Here is a 24,183-nt window from a genome sequence, read left to right as displayed (position 1 = left end):
GTGAAATAAGGAAAAATAGTCACTGACCATTTACTTGCACAAAGCTATAGTAACGACTACTGCTATCTTTTGCAATGTTGAAGAATTGTTGAGGAATTATTATGAACTATCTAAGTTATGCTATCCAATAGGTGTACATGATCCAACAGTGCTAGAGACAAAATGCTAATGAAGTAAACTAAAAAGTTGCTTGTAAAAACGCTCTTCCAAATTGACGGTTAGCCAATGGTCCGTGGCAACCAAGAAGCTGCAAGATTTGAACAAAACCAAGTTAGCACTAGCCTTACAACCAAAAGCCAAGAGTACAATCAAAGAATAGCAATACAACCAAAGACAGCTCTAAATCAAACAAAGATAACAGCAACAAACCTTGGCATTAACACCATCTGGAGCAATACGATTCTCTTGCTTCCATTTGACATAGTCTATGCTGCTAAACTTGGTGAATCCCCTGAAATTCCGGCCAAAAAAATGTGACAAGACCAAAAACAAACAAAACTTCATGTAAAGAGCAACAGAGCAGCCTCAAGTGCTTCATTGGATACATTCTCCCTTCTTTTCTCAACTAACCAAGTGGACACAGAATGGGAACTCAGTAGAGTAAGTTATGAATTATTCTTTATATGTATCATGTTCATGCCAAAATACTAATTATGATCCGTAATTGTTATGTTTTAGTATTTCATATGACAAATAGGCTAGTAATTGGTTGTCCCCTTTTATGAATCCTTAGGGGGAATTGTAGTGTTAATTAGATGATTGTCATCAATTTCAGTTGATTCTTAGTTTCTAAAACTATTATCAAATTAATTTGAAATTGCGTCAATACCTAGATATTTGATAATATGAATACAACTAGAGTACGTCATTCTAATTATTAAATTTAGAGAATTTGTCAATTACTACAGACGTCCAAGGTAACTTAGGCCGAATGATTAATTAAGAGATAAACCTTTAAGAGTTAATGATCAATCAACGTAGAACCCTTCATGTTCTTGGCTTGACTTTCATTTATTGATTATATTATTTACTTTTAACATTACTTTCTTAATTTTGTTTCCTTTTATTTCTTTCACTACATTTCACTGATTCAAGTTTGAAAAATAAAAAGTTTCATTGTTCCCTGTGGGTTCAATCTAGACTCCCAATACTATAGCTCTAGCAATTTAGTAAATAATTTTTGACACTTATGAAAAGTGCCTAAAATTTTGGCACCGTTGCTCGGGAATGGTCTTATTCTTTTTTTTATTTGTTAGTTTTTGTTAAATTTTGTTGCTGATTTAAATACTTTGGTTATTTACAGTTTTTTCAGGTTTATGACCCAGTCTTCTAACTCAGGCGATTTGAAATTTGATCTAAAATAGAGAAGGCAGCGAAAAGGCAAAGGAAGCAAAAGATAATTCAATCTCAGTTATCCAAGGATTCATCATCAGGTATCCATATAGTTGTGGAATTAGAGATTAACAATTGGAACAGTGAGACAGAAGAAATAATGGCTAATGCTAACCCGACTCTGAAGGAATTATCAACTCCCGATATTAATCATCAATCATTGTGTATTGAGTATCCACCTTTGGATGCTAATACAACATTTGAGTTGAAGTCTGGATTTATTCAGCTATTGCCTACCTACCATGGATTATTTGGAGAGGATCCTCATAAGCACCTGAAGGAGTTTCACATAATTTGTGCAATTTTCAGACCTCAAGGAGTGTCTGAAGATCAAGTGAAGTTGAGGGTGTTTCCATTTTTCATTGAGAGATGCAACAAAGGATTAGTTGTATGATTTACCTTTCAAGTCAATCACCACTTGGAATGCCATGAAGAAGCAGTTCTTACAGAAGTACTTTCCAACATCAAGAACAGTAAATATAAGAAACGAAATTTGTGGTATTCGTCAATTTGATGGAAAAACTCTCTATGATTAATGGAAGCATTTTAAAAAGTTGTGTAACAATTGCCCTTACCATCAAATAAGTAAACAAATATTGATTCAGTATTTCTACGAAGGATTATTGGAAGTGGAAAGGAATATAATTAATGCTACAAGTGGTGGAACTTTGGTAGATAAGACACCGCAAGAGGTTAGAATATTAATTTCTAATATCACTGAAAATTCTTGAAAATTTGGAGGTCGAGCAATCCACCGAGTAGGGCATGTTAATGAAATTAGTACTTTAGAGTTACAAGGACAAATTTTGAAACTGGCATCAATGTTCCATCAATTCGGTGTCGGGAATACACAATTGACAAGGATTTGTGGAGTCTATTCTTCAGCAACACATCCTACATACATGTGTCTAACACTTCATGAGGACAAGCTAGAGCAAGTTCAAGTAATTAGGGGATGCAAGGTCCATCTCAAAGGAGATTCGATCCATACTCAAATACTTATAATTTGGGGTGGAGAGATCACCCCAATTTTAGTTATAGTGGTCGACAAACTCAAGATTCATACAGGCTCCCACAACCACAGCATCAACAAACAATTTAGCCATGAATTTTGAATAATCTAGCTCCTAGTGCAAGCTCGTCTTTGGAGGATATGGTGAAGACTATAGCTAATTCAACTGCAGAATTTAAGAAAGAAATGATGCAATTTAAGCATGAAACAATACAATTCCAACGTTCAAACTAGGCAAGCATTCAAGGTTTGAAGACTCAAATAAACTAATTGGCCACATCTGTAGCTGAATTGAGAGCTCAAAATTCTAGAAATTTTTGGTCTCAACTCATTTTGAATCTAAGGGAAAATGCAAGTATTGTGACTATAAGAAGTGGAAAGCAATTAGAGCCATTAGATGAATCAAATTCACAATCAAAGGTTAAGTAAATTGAGTTGAATGAGAAAATGGAGGTTTGAAAAGCAAGCAACAAAAGAGGTTTTTGACAGGTGCCGAGCCTGTGCAATAATAATAATAATAACCTAACTACCACCAAAAGCAGTCAATAATTAATCCCAGGTACTGGAGCAGGGACTCTAGGTGTGCAATGGGTTACTTGATTCACCCTGTTCCCGAAGAGTTTGCTTAATCCGATATACTAGAATTAATTAGTTGACAAAAATTACTGAATAGTAGACAGTGGCAAGTAGGGTCGTCTCCTCAGGGACTGGAGATATTTGTCTCTTTTAAATTCCAATTGGTAAGCGGGGGGTTTCACCGATATGTAACTAAAAACAATTAAACAATCCAACTAAAAATAAATAATTAACTAGCACAAATATAGCAGGAATTAAATCAAGAATAAATAAATTCTAGCCAAGGATACAACTACTCAGACACAGTCCATTTATCCGATCATTGATGCAAGAGAGGTTCACTTAATTTATTAATAGGCTAGTTATAGTCGCCGATGAACTCTAACAACCAATTTTTCCTTAAATTATTGATAACCAAGGTACGACCATTGATCACCCCTAACCAGAAAATACTCTTAGGTACGACCGTAGGAATTAATTTTCCAATTGCATTAATAACTAGAAAAACCTAGCCCTAATCAATAACACGCTACGAGGGTTATTTAAATTAGATTGCACGTTTCCCTAATGTGTAAACACACCAGTTGCCACTAATATTAATCAATCAAACAATTACGGATTTAATTGACTAAATTGGCACGAGATTAATAAATCACGTTGAACATCGGGCTTTTGACATCCAATTAATAAAATAATCCTATGAAAATTCAAGCAGACAACGTGCAAATATTAACAAATTAAGGAACGCGCGAAAACTAATTAGATCTCACAGGTTTTCGGGATTGCGCCGTCGAGTTGACCCTTGACTAGATGAAAGGCTTAGCCATGCTGCATAATTAAATCACCACACGAATTAATTGATTGCAAAGACATTGCGTTTTTACTAGGAAGCAAGGAAGAAAAGATGTTTTTCCCGTTGGGGAATATTGTCGAACACCTGGCGTGTGTCAGAGGCCAGTCTCAGGAAAGAAAGAAAGAAAAACTAAAACTCAACTAAAAGCTAAAACTAAAGCCGTCCCCCCTCTGTACGTTTGTTGCCCCCTTTTAAAGAACCAAAAGAAAGATGACTAAAAGCTATCTAGGTGGTCCCCACACATGTGGACAAAGCCTCCAAATTACTTCTTGTTTCAAAGTCTTTGTACGTCCCTTTCTTTGAAGAGCCCAAATGACTTAATGCCTTTTACTAGCTTTATGGTTCCCACCAATTCAAGGGTCCAAGGATTGAATCCCTTAGAAGTCTCCATTTTCTCCATAAAGTCCCTCCTTGTGGTAGTTTTCTGTTTCATTCCTGAAATTAAGTCCAGATACCAAATATAAGTCGATATCAACAATTAACACAATATTTGGCAGGGATAAAAGGGAAAATTAATAATAAAATTACTAACAAATGATACCCTATCAATTCCCCCCACACCTGAATCATGTTTGCCCTCAGGCATGGGGACAACTCAACTCAACAATGGCTAGCTTTCACATTATCATTACCAGCTGTACTTATACCAAAATCAAGATTTAGTGGCTAAGTGTCGAGTCATATTTCTCCCGGTTAGCTCCTAAGTTCATAGACCCGTCCAATTCATGGCTAACTCGCCTAGGAAATCCAAATATTAACTAGCATAGTCAGCAATTAAGTCAACTGGCAACCAAAGTCCCAATATTGCGAACCAAGGATCGGCGGGCCAACATGATCATAAACTCACATATTTTCCATTTTTTTTTGTTTTCTCTCTCTTTTTTTTCCTTTTTTTTTTGGATTGAATAAATAATGCTTAGTCCCGAGCTATTCAAGCCTTTTGACGTGAACTCTGACATTTTTAGATGAAAGAGCCCAGCTACTCAACTTTTCATAGTTTCAGGACTACTTACTCATAGATATCGTCACTTTTTGACGCGAGAGTCGACACTTGTGGTGAAAACTCCCGGTTACTGGGTGACGACACTAGCGGAGTATAGCCAATGTTATTCTCACTAACGTACCAAAATAACAAATACTTAAAGATCATGGCCCACGTCATCTCCTACACATGAAGGACCAAGGTCAACAGGGGACCAATCCACACAACAGTGCCAGCAAAATATTTGCATCGCCTAAACAAGTTAACCATAAACTGCACCAAGTCATTAAACTCAAAATTTTCACCAAGATAGCATGCTGTTACTTGCCACCGAAACTCAACGCATAGTATAAACTACAACTAGCAATAAAAGAGTGAGCTGCCAACATATTCACCAGGATAACAGCACGGGAAAAACACCCAAAAGGAATAAAGGAACAACACCTAAACAGAAAACACTTAAACTAAAAACATGGGAAAAACACCCCAAAAACCGAAAGCTGGAAATATCTAGCACCCAAATTGACCCCCCCACACCTAAGTCACACATTGCCCTCAATGTGATAATGTAACAGCAAAAAGCAAGGAGAGGGGCAACGGTATTTCCCTGTAGTCGTCAAAACAGGGGTGGATTGGGCGCGAACTGAGGAGCAATTCCCGCCTGTTGCATAAATGCAGCCAAATTTTGCGCCATGTTATGCAAGTTGATGCCAATGTGAGTCACGCGAGTCTCCAGTCTCTCAACGGTGTTCCGGAGTTGGATCCAATCGTCGGCCATTGGGGTGGGATGGTGCGGGGCGGAGGAAGACGGGCCGGGATCGCTGCCATCAGCGGTAGGTCGGGCAAAAGATGACCGATGGGGGGCGCAAAGTGGTCCCGGGGGAACAACCTCCCAACCGTCGTCGCCCTCCCGAACTAAGCCCATCTTCTCTAAACATGGAATATCCAAGGGCTCCATTTGACAGGCTATATGCAAATTATGGTTAGAAATATCAAGTACATGCAAATTAATAGCCAAGTGAGTAATGTATGACCCAAGAATCAAGGGGCGTTTCTTTTTAGGCAAAATTAACTTGAACTGAGAAGCAAGCCAGCACCCAAGATTAACCTTAATATTTTTATGCATACACCATATAAAGAAAAATTCGGGCTTAGACAGAATGCCCGAACTATCTCGCCTATCCGAGAAACTATAAGCCAAAAAGCGGTGGATATAGCGAGACGCAGGGTCCTTCAGATAGGAACCCTTAGATAGACGAGGGTCATAGTTATCCCTGTCTACGGACATCTCCTCCCAAATATGGCGATAGCGGGAGAAAAATAGCTGAACATAGTCACATGCACTCTCGGCATACTCCCGAGACTCGGCATAGGCCGGATCAATAAAGCCTAGGGCTAGATTGAAGTCAGTTATGGAATGGTGGAATTCCTAACCCATTAAACGGAAACGAATGACATCAAGGGTAGAAACTGTGTAACCAGTGGGGAGGTCGAATTCAAATGTGGCATAGAACTCCCTAACTAACTCAACAAAGGCTGGGAGGTCAGTAATACGAGAATAGGGGAGCCACCCAATGGCCTCAATCAAATCGTCAAAACCAACTCGAATGTTTAGGAGGCCCAAGGTGGCGGCATCCCGATAACGGCATGGGATAATCCGCCGTTCACAAGCCACAGCATATCGCCGCTTGTCGGCTGCCCTGGTGAAGTCCAAATGACCCCCAAAATGTGCAGGGTCAGAGATATGGACACCCCTTTGTCGCCCAAGACGAGCCCTCCTCCCAGAGGAGGAAGGGTCGTGTGAGGGGTCAGAGGCGGGAATGGAGTGCTGGGGTGGAGGGGGCTGAGGGGTCCTGGACCTAGAAGAGGAAGACCGTGGTTTGACCATGGTAGCTAGTAGATGACCCAATCAATAGAAAGCACAATTCAAGCACCCACAGGCTATAAAAATTACCCCAACAAGACAGCAAGTGCAAGCAATAACCACTGGTGGCCCCAATGCAGTCAGATGTAGAAACAAAGCAGTCCGAGATTACCAACACAACCAGTACCACTGGTGCACATAAGATGAATAAATTATAAGCCAAACACCACAACCAGTACCACTGGTGCACATGCAGAAAAGAAGTAAATCACACGGCCAAACCAAGCAATAAAATGCACACCTAAGGCACCCAAAGGCCGTAAAGGTACCCCAATGGCACAGCAAATTTAATCAATAAGCACTTGTGACCCAAGCCTAGCCAATTGCAGAACCAACGGGGCCCAACATCGCAACAACTGCTCCAAAGAGCTGAATAAAGGAAACCAAAACGATAAAACGCTCCCAGACAAGGCAATTAGAGGCAACCAACTTCAATAAGTCCCAAATTAACAAAAAAAATACCCACAATTTGGTTCAAGTTACTGCAAATTAGACACAAATGAACCCAAAATAGCAACAACTGTCTCCAACTGGACAGAAATGACCCAATCACGAATGCCCAGTAGTCACAATTCCAACAATTAGGCAACCAAAAACACAGCAATAACAAATGTTAAACAACTATCATCGCCAGTACCACTGGTAAATGCACAGGGAAAGAGTTAGTCAAACTGCCAACAATTCAATAAATAGCAGAAAATATCCCCATTATGGCAGCAATTAAACCCAACTCTGTCCAAAATCTGGGGAAGAATTCAATACCTCCACCGGTCAAAGAAATTTGACAGGTGGCTTGCGCTGTGTGGACTGGCGGTGGAGCTTAGAGGTGCTGAGGTGGAGCTGGCTGGAGGGAGGCCGTGGCGTCGATGGGTCAGAACTGGTGGCGCATGAGGTGACCGCAGGTGGAGGTGGCCGTGGGTGGTGTGAGAGCAACACCGGTGCTCAGTGGAAGTAGAGATCTTCAGGGAGAGGGCCACGTGCGAGGGGGCGGCAGCGTGGGCTAGCGGCGTCTCGCAGCTGGTGTCGCGCGAGGGCGTGCGCTAGGGTTGTTGGCCGCGAGCTGCGCGCGACTGCAAGTTCCAGAGAGGCGAGAGACGGGCGGTGCTTGGGGTTGGCTGAGCGCGCAAGGCAGAGGAGAAAAGGGAGCTGGGGTGGCGGTCTGGATAGCGGCGGAGAGAGACGAGCGGCACGCCTTGGCCGCGAAGGCGAAGCTGCTGGTGGAGCGGCGGCGCGCGGGCTGCGTGGGCTGAGCTCAATGGAGCGCGTGGGCGGCGGCGTGCGAAAGGAAAGAAGGAAAGGGGAAAACAGGGGCAGCGGGGAAGAAGGAAGAAAGAAAGAAGAAGAAGAAAGAAAGAAAAGAAAGAAAGAGAAAAAAAAAAAAAGAAAAAAGAATTTTTTTTGTCAAAACCTTATTTCTTCATTTTTCCGAATTTGGATTTCAAAATTATGAATTTTTTAAAAGAAAACAAAAACTTAAGGTTTAAAAAGAAAATTTCTTTGAAAATTATTTTTTTATTTTAATTTTTTTATACTTTTTTTTTATATATTTTTGAAAACAATCTTTTCCTTTTTCTTTTGATGATAGTAATAAGAATAATAATACTGAATAATTAATAATTTTTTTTTTCAAAAACATGGTTTGAGTCGTCTAACACCGCGTGGGCATGCCAAGATTACAAAACATCCTCTGTCCTCAGGAGACACAATCACCGCGTGGGTACGCCAAAATTGGTCTTCGTCCTCTGATCTCAGGAGACACAATCACCGCGTGGGCACGCCAAGATTGGTCTTCGTCCTCTGACCTCAGGAAACGCAATCACCGCGTAGGCACGCCAAGATTTCACTTCCTGGTCACAGTGGAGGAGATATTAGCATTGATACTACCCAACGGAGAAACGACAAAACGAAAAAAATAAACAACTAAAAACAATAAAATCAATATTCGGGTTGCCTCCCAAAAGAGCGCCTTTCTTTAATGTATTTAGCTAGACATAGCCCATAATTTGCTTAAACCAAGCAAATCGGGTCCTCTAAATGCATCGTCTCCACCCGTTCAATCAGCCCCATCATAATATGGCTTGAGACGATGACCATTCACCACAAATTTCTTCTCCGTCCTTAGACTCTGGATCTCCACTGCACCATAATCAAAGACATTAGTTACAACAAAGGGACCGATCCAATGAGAACGTAACTTACCTGGAAATAATTTCAACTTCGAGTGGTACAGTAGAACTTTTTGCCCACATTCAAACGTCTTCCTAGAGACCTGCTGGTCATGAAATATCTTATTCTTCTCCTTATAAATCACAACATTCTTGTAGAGTTCATTGCGAATCTCCTCCAATTCTTGTAACTGTAGCTTCCTTTGAATTCCGCCCTCTTCGATGTCCATATTGCATTGCTTAACCACCCAAAATGCTCTATGCTCGAACTCGACGGGGAGGTGACATGGCTTCCCAAATACCAAACGATAAGGGGACATGCCGATTGGCGTCTTGTACGCCGTTCTATATGCCCATAAGGCATCTTCAAGTCTCATACTCCAATCCTTCTTATTGGGTCGAACGATCTTCTCCAAAATCGACTTGATCTCCCGATTTGATGCCTCTGCCTGACCGTTTGTCTGAGGATGGTAAGAAGTGAAGACTTTGTGCAAGACACCGTACCTCCTGAAAAGTGCAGCAATCGTCTTGTTGCAGAAATGGGCACCCCTATCACTTACAATTGCTCGCGGCATCCCAAAGCGGACAAAAATATTAGATTTGACAAATTCTGCAACCACTTTGGAATTATTAGTACGGGTGGGCTTTACTTCCACCTATTTCGAAACAAAGTCTACGGCAAGCAATATATATAGAAAACCATAAGACGAAGGAAAAAGACCCATAAAATCAATACCCCAAACGTCAAAAATCTCAACAAAAATCATTGGGGTTTGGGTCATTTGATCCCTACGAGAAATATTACCTACTCGTTGACACCTATCACATGACTTACAAAATAAGTAGGCATCCTTAAAGAGGGTCGGCCAATAGAATCCACTCTCTAGAACCTTACGAGCCGTTCTCTTTGGTCCAAAGTGACCTCCACATGCAAAAGAGTGACAATAAGCTAAAATAGATTGGAATTCATTTTCACTTACACATCTACGAATGATTTGGTCGGCACCACGCTTCCAGAGGTAAGGGTCATCGCAGATGTAAGACTTTGCATCACTCCTTAACTTGTCCCGTTTTGCCTTAGGCCATCCTGCAGGAAACTTGTCAGTAACTAGGAAATTAACCATATCTGCATACCAAGGCAAAGATAAATTAGCAGAAAATAAGTGCTCGTCGGGGAAAGCTTCTCTCAACGGGATGTCATCCTTGGTGACTTGTACCCGACTCAAGTGATCTGCTACCAAATTTTCTGCCCCTTTCTTATCTCTGATCTCCAAATCAAACTCCTGTAGCAACAGTATCCACCTTATCAGTCGCGATTTCGCCTCTTTCTTGGTCAACAGATACCGCAGGGCTGCATGATCAGAGAAAATAATAACTTTAGCACCAAGTAAATAGGACCGAAATTTCTCTAAAGCAAAAACTACAGCTAAAAGCTCCTTTTCGGTGGTCGAATAGTTCAACTGAGCTTCGTTCAAGACTCGAGATGCGTAGTAGATAGCATGGGCTGCCTTCCCCACTCTTTGACCCAGCATCGCACCCACTGCATAGTCACTGGCGTCACACATGATCTCGAATAGCAGGTTCCAGTCGGGCGGTTGGATAATAGGTGAGAATATCAATAGCTCCTTCAACCTATCGAACGCCTTCCTACATGCTTCACTGAACTCGAAGGGCACCTCTTTCTGCAGAAGTTGGAACAGGGGTGCTCCAATTTTCGAGAAATCCTTGATAAATTTTGTAGAAACCTGCATGACCAAGAAAGAATGCACTTCCCGCACACTCGCAGGATAAGGTAAAGTAGATATAACATCTATTTTCGCTTTATCAACCTCATACCCTTAGATGACACTATATGACCCAAAACTATCCCGTGCTCGACCATAAAATGACATTTTTTCCAATTGAGCACAAGATTAGTTTTCTATACACCTAACCAAAATTAATTTCAGGTTATCTAGACAATTATTGAAACTTTCCCCATAAACACTAAAATCATCCATAAAAACCTCAATAATCTTCTCAACATACTCTGAAAAGATACTTACCATGCATCGTTGGAAGGTAGCAGGTGCATTACATAACCCGAATGGCATCCTCTGGTATGCAAATGTTCCAAATGGGCACGTGAAGGTAGTCTTCTCCTGGTCCTCAGGTGCGATAGCAATCCGGAAATAACCTGAAAATCCATCCAAAAAATAATAGTAAGCTCGACCCGCTAATTGCTCTACCATTTGATCAATGAAAGGAAGGGGAAAATGATCTTTTTTCGTGACGGCGTTCAACTTCCTATAGTCTATACACTGCCGCCACCCGGTGGGCTTTCGAACTGGTACGAGCTTGCCCTCCTGGTTTGACTCTACCGTCACCCCCGCCTTCTTTGGAACCACCTGTACTGGACTCACCCAGGGGCTATCTGATATAACAAAGATGATCCCCACATCCAGCAGTTTCAGGATCTCTTTCTTCACTACCTCCATCATAAGGGGATTCAGTCTCCTTTGAGCCTGCCGAATAGGTTTAGCACCCTCTTCTAGTCTGATCCGGTGCATACAGATGGCCGGACTAATCCCTTTAATGTCTGCAATTGTCCAACCTATCGCCTCTTTGTGCTCTCTAAGGACCCGGATCAATTTCTCCTCCTGGATTTTTGACAGTGCCGATGAGATAATCATCGGGAGTGTCTCGTTGTCACCCAGATATGCATACATCAGGTGCTCTGGTAAGGGCTTCAACTCCAAAACAGGCGCCTGCACCACCAATGGCAATACCCTCTGGTGAGGTTCAGGAATGAATATAGGTGAAATTTCGTACCTTTTTGTGGAGGTTGGCAATGAGTGTAATGCTCCTATCGTGCATTTTAAATCTTCACTCCACTCCACCTCAGGAGTTGTCTCCAACTCGGGGTGCTTGGTCAAAACCACCTCCAACTCATCCTTGCCAACAGTTTCAAACACTTCCTGCACCGCAGGGTCAATAGTACTCACAGAGAAAATTGAGCTAAAGTTGGAGTTTGAGGGATATTTCATAGTTTCAAAGATATTAAAATGCACAATTTCCCCATCAAACTCCATGGACAAGATACCCTTATTAACATCAATTTTTGTTTGTGCTGTACTCAAGAAGAGTCTACCTAATAACAAAGGTGAGAGATCGGATGAATGATCATCATCCATATCAAGTACATAAAAATCAGCTGGAAACACCAAATCATTAACTTTTACCAACACATCTTCAACCAACCCATCAGGATATGCATTGGTTCGGTCAGCTAATTGAATAATTATCCCAATTTCTTTTAATGGACCTAGTTTTAGAGAAGCATAGATAGATTTAGGCATGACATTAATTGATGCTCCCAGATCCAACATGGCCCTTCTAATCACAGTGTTGCCTATCCTACAGGGGATAGTAAACATACCTGGGTCCCCGCACTTTGGTGGAAGTTTTCTCTGCAAGACCGCTGACACATTCTCCCCAACAATGACCCTTTCATCTCCCCTCAACCACCTTCGATTGGCACACAGGTCTCTTAGGAACTTGACATATTTTGGTACCTGCTTGATTGCGTCTAAGAGGGGGATATTTATCTCTACCTTACGAAACACCTCCAAGATCTCCTTCTCCTTATTCTGCTTCTTCGATTTTTTCAACCTGCTAGGAAAAGGAGGCGGGTTAGTTTTAACTGTAATTACTGGGTTTGGAAGTACCTTTGGATCTGCACCATTGCTGTCCTCCCTCTCAAGCTCATTCTCGATTTTTTCCTCATCCTTGTCCTTAGGGATCACAGGCTCGGGCCCTGAATTTCCTTCCCACTCCTTAGGGTCATTGCGCTCACGTTCTTCGGATTTAATTCAGGCTGAGACGGTAATTTACCTTGGTTATGGGAATCCAAACGGTTGATTGTTGTGGCCATTTGACTCATCTGATTTCTTATGTCCTGCATTTCGGAGTCTGTCCTCTGCTGCTTTTGCGTAATGGTTGCCATCAATTGTTTCATCATCTCCTCCAAAGATGGACCAGAGCTTGGGGGCGGAGGTGGTCGGGGTTGGTATTGCTGCTGGTACCCTGGTTGCTTATTTGGCACGAAATTAGACTGCCTGTTCGGTGCAAAGTTGGGCTGCCTATTTCCTCCATAACTGAAATTCGGGTGGTCCTTCCAGCCGGGATTGTACGTATTCGAGTACGGGTCATAGGGCCTTCTTGGCGCGGGTGCGTGACCAGCCATGTTCACTTGCTCTGCACTTTCTTCCTGAATCGCTGGGCACATGTCTGTAGAATGACCCATACCAGTGCAAATTCCGCACACCTTGGCCTGAGATGCGCTTCCTACAGCCAGTTGCCTAACAAACGAGGTCAACTCAGTTAGCTGCTGCTGGATAGAGGATGTCTCTACCTCATTTACCTTGCGTACTGGGACATCCTCCCTTGTACCGAATTGTTGTGAATTCTCTGTCATTCCCTCTATTAACTCCCGTGCTTTCCGAGGGGTTTTGTTCACCAGTGCCCCTCCACTTGCAGCATCAATTATGCTCCTGTCTCTGAAAAGGAGCCCCTCATAAAAATACTGTATGAGCAGCTGCTCACTTATTTGGTGCTGGGGGCACTTGCTGCACAACTTCTTCAACCGCTCCCAATACTCATAGAGTGACTCCCCTGGGTGCTGCTTGATCACGCAAATTTCTTTCCTTAGGTTTGCAGCCCTGGACGCAGAAAAATATTTATCTAAAAATTTTTTCTTTAATTGGTCCCACGTGGTGATGCTACCTGGTGGCAGGTAGTACAACCAATCCTTTGCAGAATCTTTCAAAGAAAAGGGAAATGCCCTCATTTTTATTTGCTGTTCTGTGATTCTCGGGGGTTTCATACTATTACACACGATATCAAACTCCTGCAGATGCTTATACGGCTCTTCACCTGGTAAACCATGAAAAGAGGGTAAAAGATGAATCAGACCATATTTTAGTTCAAATGGAGTCTTATCATTTAAAGTGGGGAATGTAATGCATAAAGGCTGCTGATTTAAATCAGGAGCAGACAACTCCCTTAATATTCGTGCATTAGCCATGGTTCCTTCCTCCTGGTCAGAGTCGCTCAAAGTGTCTCCAAACGAATCTGTTGGTTCAACTTCTGGCTCAGGTCTCTGAGATGTAGCACTGAAGTGCTCCTCTCTGAGCTGTCTGGTCTCTTTTCTTGTCCTACGCGCAGTCTTCTCTACCTCAGGGTTGAAAATTAATTCACATGTACGAGAAGAACGAGGCATACACTTGAAAAGCACCAGAAAGTTAGATAAAAAATGACTTTAAAAAGAAACAAATAATAACGTCAGTCCCCGGCAACGACGCCAAAAATTGACAGGTACCAAGCCTGTGCAATAATAATAATAATAACCTAACTACCACCAAAAGCAGTCAATAATTAATCCCAAGTACTGGAGTAGGGACTCTAGGTGTGCAATGGGTTACTTGATTCACCATGTTCCCGAAGAGTTTGCTTAATCCGATATACCAGAATTAATTAGTTGACAAAAATTACTGAATAGTAGACAGTGGCAAGTAGGGTCGTCTCCTCAGGGACTGAAGATATTTGTCTCTTTTAAATTTTAATTGGTAAGAGGGGAGTTTCACCGATATGCAACTAAAAATAATTAAACAATCCAACTAAAAATAAATAATTAACTAGCACAAATATAGCAGAAATTAAATCAAGAATAAATAAATTCTAGTCAAGAATACAACTACTCAGACACAGTCTATTTATCCGATCATTGATGCAAGAGAGGTTCACTTAATTTATTAATAGGCTAGTTATAGTCGCCGATGAACTCTAACAACCAATTTTTCCTTAAATTATTGATAACCAAGGTACGACCAATGATCACCCCTAACCAGAAAATACTCCTAGGTACAACCGTAGGAATTAATTTTCCAATTGCAAACTAGAAAAACCTAGCCCTAATCAATAACACGCTACGAGGGTTATTTAAATTAGATTGCATGTTCCCCTAATGTGTAAACACACCAGTTGCCACTAATATTAATAAATCAAACAATTACGGATTTAATTGACTAAATTGACACGAGATTAATAAATCACGTTGAACATCGGGCTCTTGACATCCAATTAATAAAATAATCCCATGAAAATTCAAGCAGACAACGTGCAAATATTAACAAATTAAGGAACGCGCGAAAACTAATTAGATCTCACAGATTTTCGGGACTGCGCCGTCGAGTTGACCCTTGACTAGATGGAAGGCTTAGCCACGCCGCATAATTAAATCATCACACGAATTAATTGATTGCAAAGGCATTGCGTTTTTACTAGGAAGTAAGGAATAAAAGATGTTTTTCCCGTTGGGGAATATTGTCGAACACCTGGCGTGTGTCAGAGGCCAGTCTCAGGAAAGAAAGAAAGAAAAACTAAAACTCAACTAAAAGCTAAAACTAAAGCCATCCCCCCTCTGTACGTTTGTTGCCCCCTTTTAAAGAACCAAAAGAAAGATGACTAAAAGCTATCTAGGTGGTCCCCACACATGTGGATAAAGCCTCCAAATTACTTCTTGTTTCAAAGTCTTTGTACGTCCTTTCTTTGAAGAGCCCAAATGACTTAATGCCTTTTACTAGCTTTGTGGTCCCCACCAATTCAAGGGCCCAAGGATTGAATCCCTTAGAAGTCTCCATTTTCTCCATAAAGTCCCTCCTTTTTGGTAGTTTTCTGTTTCATTCCTGAAATTAAGTCCAGATACCAAATATAAGTAGATATCAACAATTAACACAATATTTGACAGGGATAAAAGGGAAAATTAATAATAAAATTACTAACAAATGATACCCCATCAGTTTTTAAACCTAACGTCATTATTCCTCCACTCTTTCTCAGTAGATTCGCAAAGTCTAATAATGATGTGAAGGAGCAAGAAGTTTTAGATATCATTTGCAAGGTGAAATTGGACATCCAATTACTTGAGGCGATTAAGCAAATTTCAAGGTATGCAAAATTTTTCAAAGAGTTGTGTACTACAAAGAGGAAGTTCAAGGGGAATGAATAGGTGATTGTCAACAATAATGTCTCTGCCATGATCCAAAAGAAGTTGCCTCCAAAGTGCAAGGACTCAAATATATTCACAATTTCTTGTACTATTGGTAATGCTTGAATTAAATAAGCTACTTTAGACCTAGGAGCATCTATCAATGTTATGTCTTTGTCAATCTATTCTTCTTTGAATTTGAATCCTTTAAAAGAGACTGCAGTTACTATTTAGTTGGCAGATAGATCTAATGAATATCTGGAATGCGGTATTAGAAGATGTTCTTGTGCAGGTTGAAGGGTTGATTTTTTCAACTAATTTTTACATAGTGAATATAAAGAATGACAAAAAATCAAGTCCAACACCTATATTACTTGGAAGACCATTTTTTAAAATAACCAAGACAAAAATTGATGTGTCCAATGGTATACTAACCAAGAATTTTGATGGTGAAATTGTTAAATTTAATATTTTTGACACCATAAAATATCCAGTTGATTATAATTTTGTTCTCTCTGTTGACATTATAGATGACTTAACTCAAAAAACTTTTGATGTCAGTAGGAGAGATGCATTAAAAGTGGTTATTAATAATGGTTTACGGAGCGATAGTGAGTGTTTGCAGCTTAACGATGAAATTGATGAGTTTATTAGTGCTTTGTACTCTTTGCCTCTAATGTTAGATAGGTTTGATCTTAAGCAAATAGACGTAAATTCTTACACAAGATTATTACCTTCTATGGTGCAGGTACCAGTGCTAGAGCTTAAGTCCCTTATAACTCATCTTATATTTGCTTATTTGGGAGAGGGTGAAACATTGCCAGCGATTATATCTAACACATTGATAAGGGGGTAGGATGAGAAACTGATCTGGATGTTACAGGGTCATAAAATAGTAATTGGATGGATAGTTGCTGATATAAAAGGGATTAGCCCTTCTATTTGTATGCACAGGATTTTGTTAGAAGAAGGATCAAAACTTGTTCAAGAAGCTTAGAGAAGATTTAATCCCGTAATGATGGAGATAGTGAAGAAGAAAATAATTAATTTGCTATGTGCATGAATAATATATCCAATATTTGATAGCAAGTGGATGAGTCCATAATAGGTGGTACCCAAGAAAATTCGAGTGACAGTGGTAAAAAATCAAAATGATGAATGGATACCAATTCGAGTCCTTAATAATTGGAGGCTATGCATTGATTATTGAAAACTCAATGCTGTCAACAGGAAGGATCATTTCACTTTACATTTCATTATCAATTATTAGAACATTAGTTAATAAAGCTTTTTACTATTTTCTTGATTGCTACTCAGGATACAACTAGATCGTGATTATGCTAAAGGACCAAGAGAAGACAACATTTATTTATCCATTCGAAACATTTGCATATTGATAGATGCCATTTGGGCTATGCAATGCACCTGCCACCTTCCAACGGTGTATGATAAGCATAGTTTTCGATTTTATTGAAAAGTGCATTAAGGTGTTCATGGACAATTTTACAATATATAGCGATTCATTTGATCATTGTTTAGACAAATTGGCAAGTGTCCTTGTCAGGTCCATTGAAACTAATTTAGTTTTACATTATGAATAATGTCACTTTGTGGTTGAGTAACATGTAGTGTTAGGACATGGAGTATCTACTAAGGGGATAGAAGTAGATAAGGTCAAAATAGATTTGGTCAAGAGCTTAACTTACCCTGCAAATGTGTGAGAAGTCCATTTTTTTCTTGGCCATGCAGGGTTTTATCGCAGGTTCATCAAAGATTTTTCAAAGGTTGTGTTGCCAATGTGTAAGTTGTTATAGCAAGATGTGCTATTCAACTTTGATGACGAATGTAAAGAGGCGTTTGATAAGTTGAAAAGTTTGTTGACTTCTACACTAATTATTTAGGCCTAATTAGAATTTGCCAGTCGAGATCATATATGATGCCAACAATTATGCAATGGAGTAGTGTTATGGCGACAAGTTGGAAAGTAGGCTTATGTTATGCATTACACTTCTAACACTCTTAATCTGAGTAGTGCAATTACACTAAGACTGAAAAAGAACTCTTGGCCATAGTTTTTGCTTTAGATAATATTTGATCTTATTTACTTGGATCTAAAGTGACTGTTTATTGTGATTATGCAGTCTTGAAATACCTTCTAGCAAAGAAAGAAGCGAAGTCAAGGCTTATCAGATGGATTCTAGTCGTTCAAAAGTTTAACCTGGAGATTGGATAAGAACGGAGCAGAAAATTATATAGCTGATCATTTGAGCAGAATTATTAAGGAGGAGGATTCTATACTAATTCAAGAGTCTTTTTCTGATGAACAATTGTTTGAGATGTAAGTTATAGACCCTGGTATGTGGACATCGATCAATTATTTGGTCACTAATCAAGTGCTATGTCGTTTTAAAAAAGCTCAAAGAGATAAGTTGAAGAGTAAGTCAAGATACTATGTGTGGGATGAACCGTATTCATGGCATTGTTGCTCTGATCAAGTTGTTAGAAGATGCATTTCTTAGTTAGAATTTTGTTCTATTCTTAAATTCTATCATCAATACGCTTGTGGAGGTCAATTTGATCCTAAACAAACTGCTAGGAAAGCGTTAAATAATGGATTTTATTGGCTTACCTTATTTCGGGATGCTTATGAATTTTATAAAAGTTGTGGATCTTGTCAAAGGATAGGAAATTTTTTCCAAAGGAATGAAATGTTTCAAACACCTATGATTGTTTATGAAATGTTTGATATTTGGGGTATGGATTCTATGGGTCCTTTTCCTTCGTCTATTGGATTTATATATATTTATTGATAGTCGATTATGTATCGAAGGGGATGAAAGCCAAACTCACTAGGACTGATGATTATAAAGTGGTTGTAGACTTTCTTAAATCTAACATTTTCATTAGGTTTGATGTACCCAAGGCTATAATAAGTGACCAAGGATCTCATTTTTGCAATCATATGATGGAGGCATTAGTGAAGAAAAATGGAGTTTTTCACAAGAATTATACTACATACCACTCACAGACAAATTGACAAGATGAAGTCACCAACCATGAGATTAAGAATTTTTTGGAGAAGACTGTTAACCCTACAAGAAAGGACTGCAGTTCATGTTTGAAAGATATATTATAGGTCTATAGAGCAACCTATAAAACTCCTATAGGGATGTCTCCTTATAAGTTAGTTTTTAAAAAATGTTGTCATATTGGGCAATAAGGAAATGTAATTTGGATTTACAAAGAATTGGTGAGAAGCTACAAGAGCTAGAGGAGATCCAAGTTGAAGCTTATGGTAATGCAAGTTTATACTAGTATTGCTATTTAACAAAATGATTCTGAGGAAATCTTTTGTGGAGGGACAAAAAGCATTGCTATATAATTCAAGGTTCAAGCTTATGCCATGTAAGTTGCGTTCATGTTGGATTCGTCTATTTGAGATTAAAAAAGTTTTTCCTTATGGTGCAGTTGAAATAAAAAGGTTGGAAACAAATCAAGTATTTAAAGTGAATGATCATAGATTGAAACATTTTTATGATGGGTTCAAGGAGCAAATAGTGGAAGAGTTGCAATTGATGGAGCCAGTTTACTATGACTGAGTACCCAATGGCCATGACAAGCCAACAACATTAACCAAAGACGGTTGTTGGGAGGCAACTCAAACTTTTGATGTTTTAGTAATTTACTTGAGACAATTTATTTGGCATTTCTCTTAATAATTGTTATATTTTTATTATTTTATTTGGTTGCAGGACATCAATGGAATAGAATTGAAAAGATTTGGCTATGTCAGGTGCCAGTTGTTAAATCGGATAAAACAATTGTTAGAGTATGTAAATAGCCTTATATTTGGCTAGTTGATTGGTGCTTGACATGAAACAAAAAGGTCTAGACTAACAGTATATGATGGGCTTTGGAATGGGTCTTAAGTTGGGCACCCATCATAGATAACTTTAGAAGAATCACTTGGTCCTACTTCTTGCTAATTTTTTTTTCCTCTTCCTTGTTAGCTTTTGTTTCTTATACAACTCCACGATTCTACTTCTAACTCCACATTACTTAGTAGTTTTCTTTCCTTTCCTCAAACTTCAAGGCTTTCTAAGGATTAAACTCCAAGGGTCTCCAAGTTTCATCAATTTTCAATCTCTTTTGTGCTGCTCTTCTCTTTCAAGTCACTACCAACTTGCATCTTAGGAATTTTTCAAGAAGCAAGAAAGATAAAGACAAGCTTTGAATGCCCAACCCGAACTCTTCAATTGTTGTGCATGGACATCAATCTCACCAACTAATTTGGAGCTTTTGCTGGGTTTATCAAGGAGAGTAAGTTTGCATTAAACTTTGGCTTTTAAATCATTGGTATCTTACTTCAAATAAAATTGCAACTAGGTGTTCTTGGTGTAGTATATGTTGATTTTTTGAAAGAATTTTTGAACAAATTTTTGCTACTTTTTTTGGTGATTCTTCCAAGTTGGATGGTGCTATTATTGTTGTTTTAGCGGATTTAATTCATTATTTTCACCTAGTTTGACTTGATGATGATATTATTTGAGTAAATTTGTCAATCATCTAATTTGTTTGTTTTGCTTATTTGAGCACTTGTGGTTGTTTAGCTTTACTTGCAACATGCCTCCAAGAAGTAGGAAATTTAGTGATACACCTGTTCTACCTAAGAGAGTTAGGGGTAATTGGGATCCTCAATTTGACAATTTTTTATTCTCAAATGTGGAATATGCACAATGGTATCAAACCCACTTTGGTAATAAAGTGATGGCAGAAAAGACTCTAGGCAATGAAGTTGAGGCAAATTTCCATATTAGTGAATCTTTTCACTCCTTTGGATGGGAACTTATTCTAGATTTGCCTTTTGTTTGTTATCCTCAACTAGTTCAATAGTTTTATGCTAATATTATTGACAAGCAATCTTGAGAATCTCATTCTATTGTAAGTTATGTAAAAGGTGTTCGAATAGAGGTTACTTAGGATCGCTTAACTAATCGGTTGCAAGTATCTAACATTCGCCATAATTTTGCAATGAAAAGATATTTTGCCATGAATGATGTGAACTAGGATGCTTTCATAGCTATACAAAGGCTCGGCCTTAGTCACATTGGGAAGATTGGTCGTGGTGTCATAATGTCTTGCCTAAGGAGAATAACAAGAATGCCCTTTGCTTTAGTTATATATACTTCATTGATAAGATAGAGCAAAAATTTGGTCCTCCTATGAATGGTATTCCATTTGCTTGTGTCATCATTTGGGGAATGCGGGATGCTATTAGAACTAATAAAAAATTGAGGGCATTTGGTCACGCTCGTGTTCTTACTTGTATTTTTTGAGCATGTGACGTGGATCTCATAGGGGAAGAGTACATAATGTCTTATTTGCAGAGCATGTTTCTATAACCACACTTGCTAAACTCAACTATGAACTTGTTGGTTGCGTTCGGAGAAATACAAATTACTATCCTTTAGGACCAAATAAGAGCGTGGATGTCATTCTAGGATGATTATCGACAGCTAGGTGGGTTTCTTCTACTGATGCAGATGGTCTTAATGAATTCGGAGATGATGGTAAAACAGCTTCTAGTACCCGACCTCATGTTCTTGGTAGCAACTTTGGTGTTTCTTCAACATCGACTCATGCCATGCTAGCCATGTTGCAGGATTTGTGTCTTGATGTTCAAGCTGATACTCAAGCTTTGCATCGTTTAGAGGAGCGCGTAATTACTTTTGATGCATGACTGCAACATTTGGAGACTTGATTTGATGAGTGGGGTCAACGGTGGCAGCCTCCTTCTCAACCATGAATTTTTTTTCTTTCTTTCTTTTCATTTCATTTCTTTATTAAGGAATTTCTGGTGGAGTTACTTATGTCCTTTGTTTTTATTCTTGTCTTTATTAGGTTTCTTCATTGGTGTGTTTTTCTAACTTCATCTTCTCATGGCCATGCCTCTTCACATTCCCTCGAGGGAGTTACCCTTTTCTTTGCCTTGATCATTGAGGACAATGTTTACTTTAGGTGTGAGAGGGATGTTTGGTGAAGTTTGCTATATCCTTTAGTTGCGTTGTTTATGTTCTTTATTTGTTTTGTTTTAGTTGTCATAATAGTGTAGCAATCATGTCTAATACTGAATACAATATTGAGGTGGTGTATTTGCAATATTGAATTAATTGACGCAGTGGATGTTTCTTGTATGGAGTTGGCCTAGTGTGATAGATGATACCCTTGTGAGTTTTTGGGCCTGAAGATTGAGTTTCTTTGTCAATCTATTCTTTTTTGTTATGTGATCTCGTTCATAAATTTGCTGCTCTAGGACTTGCTTAGCATTTTCCCAAAGTTGTCTTGGAATATCCATGCATGAAGGTGGTTAAGGCCATCTTCGTTTAGCCATTTTGACTTGATTAAATATGCCAACCCATTGTTTTGACCCTTAATTTAACTTGTTGAGCCATGTGACCCTGTCTTTTGGTTCTCTATTTGTGTTTACCTTTCATCAATTTTAACTTTCTAATCTTTCATATCTTTAGTAACTGGTAGAGCATTATTACATTGAGGGTTTGGGATGTGTTGGTTAAGATGAGTTTTGTTATTGAAGGCAAATTATGTTGAGATGATGGGTAAGATTGTGGTGCTTTAAATCAAGGGGATTCTGTTTAAAGTTGATATGGATTCCCAAAAAAAATGAAAAAACCAAAAAAACAAAGAAAAAATTTGGCAAAAAATTAAAAAATGGAAATTTAAAAAAATTAGAAATGAATTTTTCATCATTGTTGTTATTCCCTTGATGTTATTGGAGTTGTCGTATTGTGTTGTCAATCGAAAAGGTTTAGGGTGGAAGAATGATTCCATGTTGGAAAGGATATGCTGGTTGGGTTGTGCAAAGTTTTAAAGAGTGATTTATTCAATCTTCTCAGCAAAGGGGAGGGAGAGCATCTTTGGTAGAGGATTACTAAGATGCTCTATTAGTTCTAAGGATTATTGGCATTAGATTTTCTATAATTTTACCTTAAATTTTGACTTCTTGTACCCAAATTTAATGTCCTTATAGTTCATGTTATGCATGTTTTAGGGAGATTAAGGATTAGATTCTTTGCAAATTTATGTTAGTGCACTTTTATGTAATGAACTTGAGTGAAATTTTGCCCCTCTTTGTGTGATTATTGCATATGTTTGAGGTGTGAGGCTTAATCTGTGCATTCTATCACTTAGGTTGACTCTGTGTGAGGTGTATTTATTGTGTTAAGAGGTTCTCGATTGTACGATATGTCACTCAATGTTGTGTTTTAGCATTTGGTACTTTGATTGTTAAGTTGAGTGAGTTGAGTGAGTTAGTCATTTGGATTTGATTTTAGACTTTCTAATTGAGTTTGCTCGAGGACGTGCAAAGATTTAGTTTGGGAAAGCTTGATGTGTTGTGTTTGATATATTTTTATGTTCCTCTATCACTATGATTTATGCATGTTTCATCTTTAAAATGGTTGGGTGTGTTTTTGTAATTGGACAGGGTAGAAGGCACTTGTGGTAAAAATGATGCAAAAAGAAATTAATTAGTAGAAAAATGTTGATTCCGAGAAGTCAACGGCTAGTGGGTGCTATAATAGGGGCCAAACACAAGACCCATTCAGGCTTGAAACTGATTTTTGTCAAATTAACAAGTTATGACGAGTACCCGTCTCACAACCCAACTCAAGACTTGATATGGTCTAAACAAACTATCCCTAATTTTTTAAGTGGACTACTTGATTCCACCATAAAAACACTACTTGAGGGGGCCTTATAAATAAGTGTAGTAAGAGCCATCAAAGGGAGCCGTCAAGAGATGAAGCAACAAACTTTTCTCCGCAATTTTTTGTTTCCTAGAATAAGCGTAGTATAGTTTAGGAATTAGTTTCTTTATTCACTGATGAACATCTCTCTTGCGCTTGCAATGATAATGTCTTGCTAGTTCCTTTATTCAATGCAAGGATAGAAGTGTTGAATCCTAGTATTGTGAAACCAATTTGATCTTTCCAACTTTTAATTAACTATCTGTAATTCCTTGATCTCTATTTTGTGTTTATGCATGTGTCATAGAGTAAGTCGCAAATTATTCTCTATATGTGTCATATTCATGTCAAAATACTAATTATGATGCGAACTCGATTCTCCGAGGACTGCTTGAGAAGAAATCGAATCGATTAGACAGCGGAAGGATCTATGTTGATCAGGTTATGGATACAAAACATGGAAAAATCCTGCCCTCTAACCCCCGA

The 24,183-nt window shown here is 39.0% G+C and overlaps 1 non-coding gene and 1 pseudogene across 1 annotated transcript; both read right to left on the bottom strand.

Moving 5' to 3' along the window:
- Positions 1–178: 178 nt before the first annotated feature.
- LOC113760152 lies at positions 179–1,040 on the bottom strand (annotated as a pseudogene).
- Positions 1,041–1,868: 828 nt separating this feature from the next.
- LOC113764236 lies at positions 1,869–1,975 on the bottom strand. Its single transcript, XR_003467520.1, has one exon. It is a non-coding gene; the product is annotated as a small nucleolar RNA R71 (small nucleolar RNA).
- Between the last annotated feature and the right edge of the window lie 22,208 nt (positions 1,976–24,183).

The sequence above is a fragment of the Coffea eugenioides genome, chromosome 2, assembly GCF_003713205.1.
Source record: "Coffea eugenioides isolate CCC68of chromosome 2, Ceug_1.0, whole genome shotgun sequence".
Classification (NCBI taxonomy): domain Eukaryota; kingdom Viridiplantae; phylum Streptophyta; class Magnoliopsida; order Gentianales; family Rubiaceae; genus Coffea; species Coffea eugenioides.
The sequence above is the reverse complement of the archived record's forward strand: the minus strand, read 5'-3'. Positions and strand labels throughout refer to the sequence as shown.